The sequence below is a fragment of the Hetaerina americana genome, unplaced genomic scaffold (genome assembly GCF_022747635.1).
Source record: "Hetaerina americana unplaced genomic scaffold, ioHetAmer1.1.p SCAF_4, whole genome shotgun sequence".
Taxonomy (NCBI): domain Eukaryota; kingdom Metazoa; phylum Arthropoda; class Insecta; order Odonata; family Calopterygidae; genus Hetaerina; species Hetaerina americana.
In genome coordinates this window covers 1,287,231-1,296,406 of record NW_027286985.1, presented here as the reverse complement: position 1 = coordinate 1,296,406, position 9,176 = coordinate 1,287,231, and positions in this window count along the sequence as shown.

Below are 9,176 nucleotides of genomic sequence, written 5' to 3'. Positions count from 1 at the left end.
ACCTGTAAAAATGCTTATAAAACTAAACGAGCTATGGATAATTATGTGTTGAGTATGCATGTTCAAAGATAGACGTCCTTTCTTTCATGTTCCCATAAATATTATTTTTTTCATACTTCTCAGATGGTAAAAGGCATTACGGCAGTATTCCTAATGGAGTCCTTTTCCTACATACCAGGTGCAAGAATGGTCCTAGAAGTTAAAGGGAATAAAAAGTATGGCTAATGTAAATACTTGAAGGAAAGACAAATTACTTAAGATTCGTGGGTTTTTTATATACTTACATAAACAATGGTCATTATGCGTGATAGAATTTTTTTTAAATACCATACCCTTCATAAATCCAGGCCAGGCCATAGATAAGGGTAATTGGAGAGTTGATCAGTGAGTCACATATGAATTTAGCCTCTGATTGAATGCTCCCGAACCCAGTGCTAATGCTGTGAATCAAAAAATAAGCATAAGGTTAGCTTTTGAGACCTAATATTTTTTAAATTTAATAAAAAATAAGAAGAAAAACATCCCATCACATTGCTGACTCTTATTCAGGAATAAATTAGACTTGAGAAAAACATTAGGATTTAATGAATGAAGAAATCAGTGTCATCTTTCCTCCTCCAGGATTGTGGAATTCTACTCCTCCACAGAGTGGCTTTACAGCAGTTATGGTGAAAAGTAAATCAAATAAGCTTTATTTAAATAAGCTATATGTGTAGCTGGCATTCAAGTTTATTAGCTTGGATCTTCATTATTTATTTCATAGTAGGAGAGAGTTCATAATTTAGAATGGGGAAGAAAAATTAATAAAGAGAAACTTAAAAAACACAATGGCATTGTGGTATTTCAATGGTTCAGTTGCCGTGTCTGTGTGCGTGCGTGTGTCTGTGTTTTTTTAAAGAGGGAAGGGAAATGCTCTTTACGCACGCACTTACCCACACACAAGGATAAGCACGACATTTGGCTCGGTCTGGTCTCGAAGTCACCAAAAGGTGAATAACCACGGGTTCCTGGATGTATCGGAACGTGGCCGGAGTCAGCCCAGGCGACCCATACCAAGTAAAAAACTAACCTCTCTACATCCAAGCCTAATCCCCCGCGGAACTGCCGTCAGGCATTACTTCGCGGGGGGGCGGTAACTATTGCTGGCTCTTTCATCTGTTTAGCGGCATCCTTTCTCCCCCCTCCCTGCCATGATGTTCGCGGCAAGATTAGGGGTTCGGGGTGCTCCTCTTCTTCTGGTTTTCCTCTTATACTCCTCTTTCTTCTAGTCTTCTTTCTCTTATATTCTATCTTCATTCTGCTTTCTTCTATCTTCATTTGCCTTTCTCTCCAGCTCTTTTATTCGTAGGTCCTTAAGAATTTTCGATTCAAAGATATCGCCTGCTGTCCACACCTCCTTTGATGACGTCATCGCCTCCGTCAAACCTTCTGGAGCTAATCTCTGTTTAATCGTCATTTCTAGCTCTTTCCTAGCTTCATCGTATCGAGGGCACTTGAAGAACACATGCTCCGCATCTTCGTCGACTCTTACATAGGATGGGCACTCCGGGGACTCCTCGTGCTTGAATTTGTAGAGGTAGGCTCGGTAGCACCTGACAGCATCTGTGTCAGGTAATAGTTGACCTCACCGTGACTGCGATTGAACCACTTGTCAACTTGGGGAATCAACCGGTTCGTCCATCTGCCCTTAGTTGACTCATCCCAACGTTTCTGCCACCGTTCTAAACTCCTTTTACGTTCTTCGGTTATCAGGTCCTCTTCTTTTTTCTTGACTTTCAGGTCTTGTAGAGCTTTACTTTGTTTTGAAGATCACCTGCCGTCCTTTCGCCAGTATCTCGATTGGCAGATGTCCTGAGATGACTTCTACTGCTTCCTTGGACACCGCGCGGAATCCACTTGCTACTCGTGGGGCACTTATGTGTGTGTCTCTGTGTGTGTCTGTGTGTGTGTCTGTGTGTGTGTGTAAGTTTTTTTCCCCGTAGAGTTGGAGATTGCTTCACGCACCATCGGGACTCGCGGTGTGTGGGACTCTCCCAGGGTCGGTACTTTTGCCACCAGTGACCTCTCACTAAACTTCCAACTCTTTTGTGTGCCTTCCCCCCGGAAACCGCCGTTAGGCATAACTTCGGTAGGGCAGTCATGGCTCTTAGGCCACTTCTGGTGTTGTTTCAGTCCTCTGATGACGCGTCCCGGCCACCGATGGTTTATTGGAGACTGCCGCCATCCACCCAACAGGATCACTTCAAACCCTAAAGACTATATAGTGTGTGTTTTTTAACAAGGTCAATACGCTGTTTCCGCTATTTCTTGTAAATATCTCCCTTGTCTTTCCCTTCACCCCCTTCCCCTCCTTTTCCCCCCCTCTCCAAACCCCCCCCCTCGTTTCCTACCATGCCCTCTCCACCCCTTCCGGAAGGTATATAAGCTTGAACACAACTTCAGTTGGTTACCTGATGATGATGTAATACATCGAAACCCGGTCGTAAATAAAAATATTTTTATCAAGTGGAAAAGTGCTACGATCAGTTATTCATTATGTTCGACTTCCACCACATCACGCCTGAAGCTACTCAATTTATTCTTAACGCTAGCAAGGCAACACAGGCAAAGTTATATCTGAAATTGTTCATCAAGTGCCGCAAAGCCTCCCTCAACATATATTTCACCAGCAGGTGTTTGAAATTAGGTGTTACCCCAAAGTTTGTGCACATCAAAACCCCTTGCGCCTCTGCAGCAGCCCAATTGGCAGTTTCCACGGCAAAAAAGGTGTGGGTTCAAAAGGAGCTAAAAATGTGGTACAGCAAGCGAGATACCCTGTGCTTCTACCTACATACACTACATATAGAATTGTGTTTTAAACTGCACCACGTTGAATTCCAAGTGTTCGAAGAACGAGTGAGAAACCTGTCCCAAGACATCGGTGAACGGAAACATAAAGTCATCGACCAAAAACTTTTACGTCTCTCAAGGAAAGGTAACCACAGTGTCTCATCAACCAGCAATAGGTCCCAGCAAACAACTATGGAGAACACCTTCTCCCCGAGAGTAGTGAATTTGTCCAAATGCAATCTCTCGGATCCTGCATTAAATTTACTCCACAAAGGGCTAAAATATGCTCCTGCACTTCCAATTTCCACCAAGACCTACAAAAACGTAGCTGCGGACTGCGAAGTGGCCCTTTCCGGTGAAAGTTTGGGCACTAAACAACTCATGGCTGATATCATCTCGGCCGATATGAAGAAGACGCCTAGCAACTTCCAACGCCCATCGACAGACGCAGCCACACTCGAGAATCTATCCACGCAAATAGAAGAGGAGCAACTGACCATCATCAGAGCAGATAAGGGAAACAGCATAGTTATCCTGGATAAAGAAAATTACATAAGTAAGTGCCAAGCCTTCATTTCTTCCAACAATTTCGAAATTTTGAAGGAAGACCCCACTGCAGCATACCAAAAGCTTGTTAAAAATGCCATATCTGCATCCGTCAAAGTTTTCAGTGAAAAAGAAAAATTCTACCTGGTTAACATGAACCCACTACCCTCAAGATTATACGGTTTACCCAAACTACACAAACAAGATGTACCAATCAGACCTGTGGTAGCCAGTACGAGTTATTCATATAGGATTAATTCTTATAAGTAGAGATTGCAGCTATATGATGTTATTTTAAATTTTACTGGAGGGCTAATTCTAGTCATTTGTGTTTTGGAGGATGTGGAGCTATTGGCTGTTAAAGAAATAATCTCAAGGAAGAAGATCCTAAGGCCAATAAAAATAATTACGAAGAACTCCTATACCGGTATTTCGGTCACCAGGTGACCGAAATAGTGGTATAGGAGTTCTTCGTAATTATTTTTATTGGGCTTAGGATCTTCTTCCTTGAGATTATTTGTGTTTTAATTGGTGTTCCTTTTCTTACTTAATTAGAGTCTAAGGTTCTAGGTTACGTACAAGTGCGTAAAGGGCCTAATAAAGTTGGTTATTCTGGGATTGCTCAGCCTTTTTCTGATACCATTAAACTTTTTAATAAAGAACAGACCTTCCCTTCTAGATCTAATTATTTACCTTACTATTTTTCTCCTATTTTTAGTTTATTTATTTCTCTTCTTTGTTGGGCTGTTATACCCTTTTATGGAGGGCTATTTTCTTATAGGTTCGGTTCATTATTCTTTCTATATTGTACAAGGGGTCTATACTATTATAATTGCAGGATAGGCCTCTAATTCTGCTTATGCTTTGTTAGGGGGTCTTTGGGTTGTAGCTCAAACTATTTCTTATGAAGTAAGATCGGCATTAATTTTGATATCTTTTATTTTCCTTAGTGAAGGTTATTCCCTAATTAGCTATAATTTATTTCAGGGCTATATTTGATTTGCCTTTTTAAGTTTTTCATTAATAATTATTTGATTTGCTTCTTGTTAAGCTGAAACTAATCGGACTCCTTTCGATTTGCCGAAGGAGAATCAGAGCTTGTTTCTGGTTTTAATGTGGAATATAGAAGAGGGGGGTTTGCCTTAATTTTTATGTCTGAATATGCAAGTATTGTATTATTTATAAGCATATTGTTTGTGGTTATTTTTAGAGGTTGCACTATAAATTCAATTTTTTTCTTTTTTAATGTAGTTATAATTTCTTTTATTTTTATTTGGGTTTGTGGTACATTGCCTCATTATCGTTATGACAAGCTAATGTATCTAGCTTGAAAGAGTTTTTTACCAATTTCTCTGAATTATTTAATTTTTTTATAGGGATTAAGCTATTTACTATATCCATTACAATTAAATGTTTAAATTATTGCACAAACTAATAAAGTTAATTCTTTATCTTGTGCTTTCAAAAGCTAATTAGTTGGTTAACTGTTTGTTATTTCATCTCAAATTATTATTGTGATGGGATGAATAACATAAAACATAGTACACTAAGAATTTGTCCAGAAATAATACCTGTATATGGGTCTTCTACTGGTCCCGCCCCAATTCATGTTAATAGTCCCACCATTGCAACTATACTTCAAAATAGAATTTGATTAATGGGGTAAAATTGTAGTCCTCGGAACTTTCTTTTATACAAAGGTACGATGAACAAAATTGCAATTGATTATCATAACCTGTGGAGATCTCAACATTGAAACGACACTTAAAACTAGCAATTGTCAGGCTCTTGAAAATCAATTGCTTTCTTGTTATTATTTGTGCCGGGCAACCAAACAGCCTACTCGATTTTGTGCCCGTCTAGATAATGTAATTACCAATTATGGTCCTGAACTATATAGTATAAATGCTATTGAGTATCACCTATGTGACCATCAAGGTTAGAGCTTCACTCTTAAGACTAGAGTAACTCCAAAGATATTCTCAAATAGAGGCAAGACCATAATCATTAGACCCATAACAATATAAGGTTGAGAGCGTTTCAAACTGCATCTATCTGGTATCAGTTTGCATGGTACTTGCACAGAATGTTTGTTTTCCAATTATTTAAGGTAATTTCCTAGACATTTTTGAACAGCTTTCCTACAAAAATACTAAATTATATGCCAACTAAAAATAATCTTAGTTCTTACAACAGGCAGGGATCAAGGCTATTTAGTGCATCCTAGCTAGAGAGCGCATGATTAATTTGCATTTATTTTATTAAGTGTGATTGGTGGGCCGCTGGCGCAGGGAGAAATCTCTTGCAAGCCCTGTCTGGGTGAGTGCTTGATAAAGGCGAGGGTCAAATCTCTCCAGTTTACCTTAGCCATAGCGTTTTCGTTATCATAATTTGGTTTAATCGTTTTTTTCTGTTTTAACCCCCCTATATCATTTTATTTTTTAATTTGTTTTTATTTGTATATTTTTCCTCTCTCATTTCCCCCACCATATCCTTTGCCCACTATTAAGAGCACAGCTGGGGTTGATTTTTCCCATATCATTCATACGACTGTAGTTACCATTCCTTTTAATTCACAATCATGATTCCGTACCTAATAGAGTACAGTTCACAATTGCAGGAATCACATGGTAGTGTATTATCAAGAGATAGCTCTCTTTTATAGTAGCAAAATTTGTTTGACATTTGGGGATTGACCCGATAACCCAACACCATATATCAAATGACATTGAAAGAGGGCATGGTAAAGTGTTAAGCAATATTCATTTGAAAGGAGAAAATTGAGCTTTGTTAACATATAAACAGCTTTACTCAGTTTATTACAGATCTGACTAATGTGGGTCTCACAGTTAAGTTTTGTATCAGTATGAATTTCTAGTATTTTAGCAATTTCAATATTAGTTATTTTTGATTTAAGATGGCATAAATTATGCTGAGTTTTGTTAGTATTTAAATGTAAATGATTCATTTCATACCATACATATAGTGACAGATCTACAGGTCAAGCTAATGGACCGTTTGAATTTAATAAATAACCAGTCTAAGGAAATCGCCATTCTAAAAATGTGTCCACTGAAAACACATGAGAAACCGAGGGAAATACCGGGTGACGTTAAAATATCGATCACCAACTCATTGGAAAGTGAGCGATTGCAACTTCCCGAAAAAACTGTGAAAGAGAAGAAAAGTAACATGGAACGGTTTAATTATTCTCAAGTCGTAGCTACTGATAGTAATACTAATAACAAAGAGCGTGCTCCTAAGGTGACGCTGCCGTACTCTTCCGTTGCTCGCAAAGGAAATTTACAGCCACCACCCGTGGAAGCGCATACCACTACATGCAACATGAGGAAAGAAGACGATGAGGGCTACACCATGGTTTCAAATAAGCGGAAACCTCGGCCAAAGCCAATTGTGGGGACGTCAAACTGGGACAGTGATTTAGTCGGGCTGCCGAAAATGGTCCACATACACGCTTGGCGATTCACAGAAGACACGTCAATCGAAGCAGTTAAAAAGTATGAATCAAGTAAAATACCTGGCAAGTGCTTTGAGATCGAACAGCTGAAGGTAACTCGGGGCACCTATACCTCTTTTCGTGTATCTATTGGTGAAGACTTAAAAGATGTAGTGGAAAGTCCCGACTTTTGGCCGAAACATGTTTGTGTCAGTAGGTTTTTTTTCTGAAGGCCCGCCTGACTTCCGCAAAGGGTTAGTCAAAGTTAGTCGGCCTTTAACAATCGCGCAAGTTAATATACAGTGCCTCAGGAACAAAGTAAACCTGCTGGAAGTGGCTATAAATGAGTGTGAACCAGACATTTTGTGTATTACTGAGCATTGGTTAAAATATGAAGAACTAATGGTTATTTCAATCTCAAATTACTGCCTGGTGTCCTCATTCTGCCGGACCATGTATAAAAATGGAGGTGTGGCCACAATCGTGCATAGTAGAATAAAGGGCACTATTAACTCAATTGACGTGCCTGTGAAGGAAGAAAAAACTTTTGAATGTGCAGTGTGTTTCCATGAAACTCCAGTGGGATTGCTCGTGCTCATCTCCATCTACAGATCACCAACTGGTGATTTTCATTCATTCATTAAAAAACTGGACCAACTCTTTCGCTCCTTAAATGCAAACAACTGGATACTCGTGCTGAACGGCGATCTCAACTGTAATCTCTTAGTTGACTCCTCTCAAAGATCCGAATTGCTGAATCTCTTCAAAACTTACGGCATGGAATGTTTTAACAATAATCCTACCAGAGTCACTCCCACATCTGCCACCCTAATTGATTACGCTGTGACCAACCTTGACCAAGAAAAAGTAGTAACAGCTGTTAGTGACCTAGGTATAACAGACCATTGCATGGTGAAAATAAGTATTGATACTAACCAACCAATGGAGAGCCTAAATGATAAAACTTACCCAAGGCGGTCTCTTACTCATGGAAATATGCAGCATTTTCTGCTCCTTCTACAGTCCCAAAACTGGAACAACGTCTATGACCTTAAGTCAGTAGACAAAGGTTTCAATTACTTTTATTCAATTTTCAAACACAATTTTGAATTGTGTTTTCCGGTAACACATCATAAAATATTTCATAGAACAAAATGTAAGCCATGGCTAACTGATGAGATCCATTACTACTCAACTATCCTTAAAAAACTTGCTATCTCCAGTAAAAGTTCAAGCAATCATGAACAAAGGTTACTCTATAAGGAATTTCAAAAGTATTACCGTAAACTGATTTCTACCACGAAAAGAACTTATAATGATAATAAGTTACTTAATTCCAATAATAAGTCCAAAACTGCATGGGAAATAATTAATGGCTGTAGAGGTAAGAAAAATGGACAACTCACTCGCCCAAAACTTTGTAACCCTGAAAACAACACTGCCATTAGCTATTCATCTGTAGCTAATAAATTTAACAAACACTACGTATCAGCTCCTTGCCTAACTACTTCTCCAGTCAATGTGCTTTTGGCAAATGCACCATCCTCAATGTTTGCCAAGCCCTGTTCTGAAACCAATCTAAAAACTATTGTCTCCTCACTCAGAAACAAATCCAGTACTGGCCCAGATGAAATTCCTGGTAAAGTTGTTCATCATTGTTTTGAAGCCATAAAAGCACCCCTTTTATTTTTAATTAATGAATCTTTGATACAAGGGATTTTCCCATCCCAATTAAAAGAATCAAAAGTAGTGCCCATTTATAAAAACCATGGCTGTGTCAATGATTTGAACAACTACAGACCAATAGCCGTCCAAAATGCATTTGCTAAAATATTCTAAAAAGCCATGTACATGCAAATAGCATCTTATCTCGAAAAAAAACTTCCTACTTTCAAATTCTCAGCATGGATTTAGATCGGAAAGGTCTACCACAACTGCCATATGTCAGGCAATCGACAGCATACTTAATTCATTAGATGCTAAACGCAAAACTCTTGGAATGTTTTTTGACTTGTCAAAGGCTTTTAATAATGTAAACCACATTAGACTACTAATTAAACTCAATAGAATAGGAATTAGAGGAATTCCTTTAAACTGGATGAAGTCCTATATTCATAATCGCACTCAGAAAGTAGTGTTATCAGTTGATGGGTCAAAATATTCATCCGAAGCATACCAAGTTAACAAAGGTGTTCCACAAGGCTCAACCCTTGGGCCACTCCTCTTTCTGATATACATCAATGACCTACCTAATTGCTTACCAAATAATGATGAAATAATACCAGTGTTGTACGCTGACGACACTAATGTAATAATATCAACACAAACATATCCCAGCCTTGTG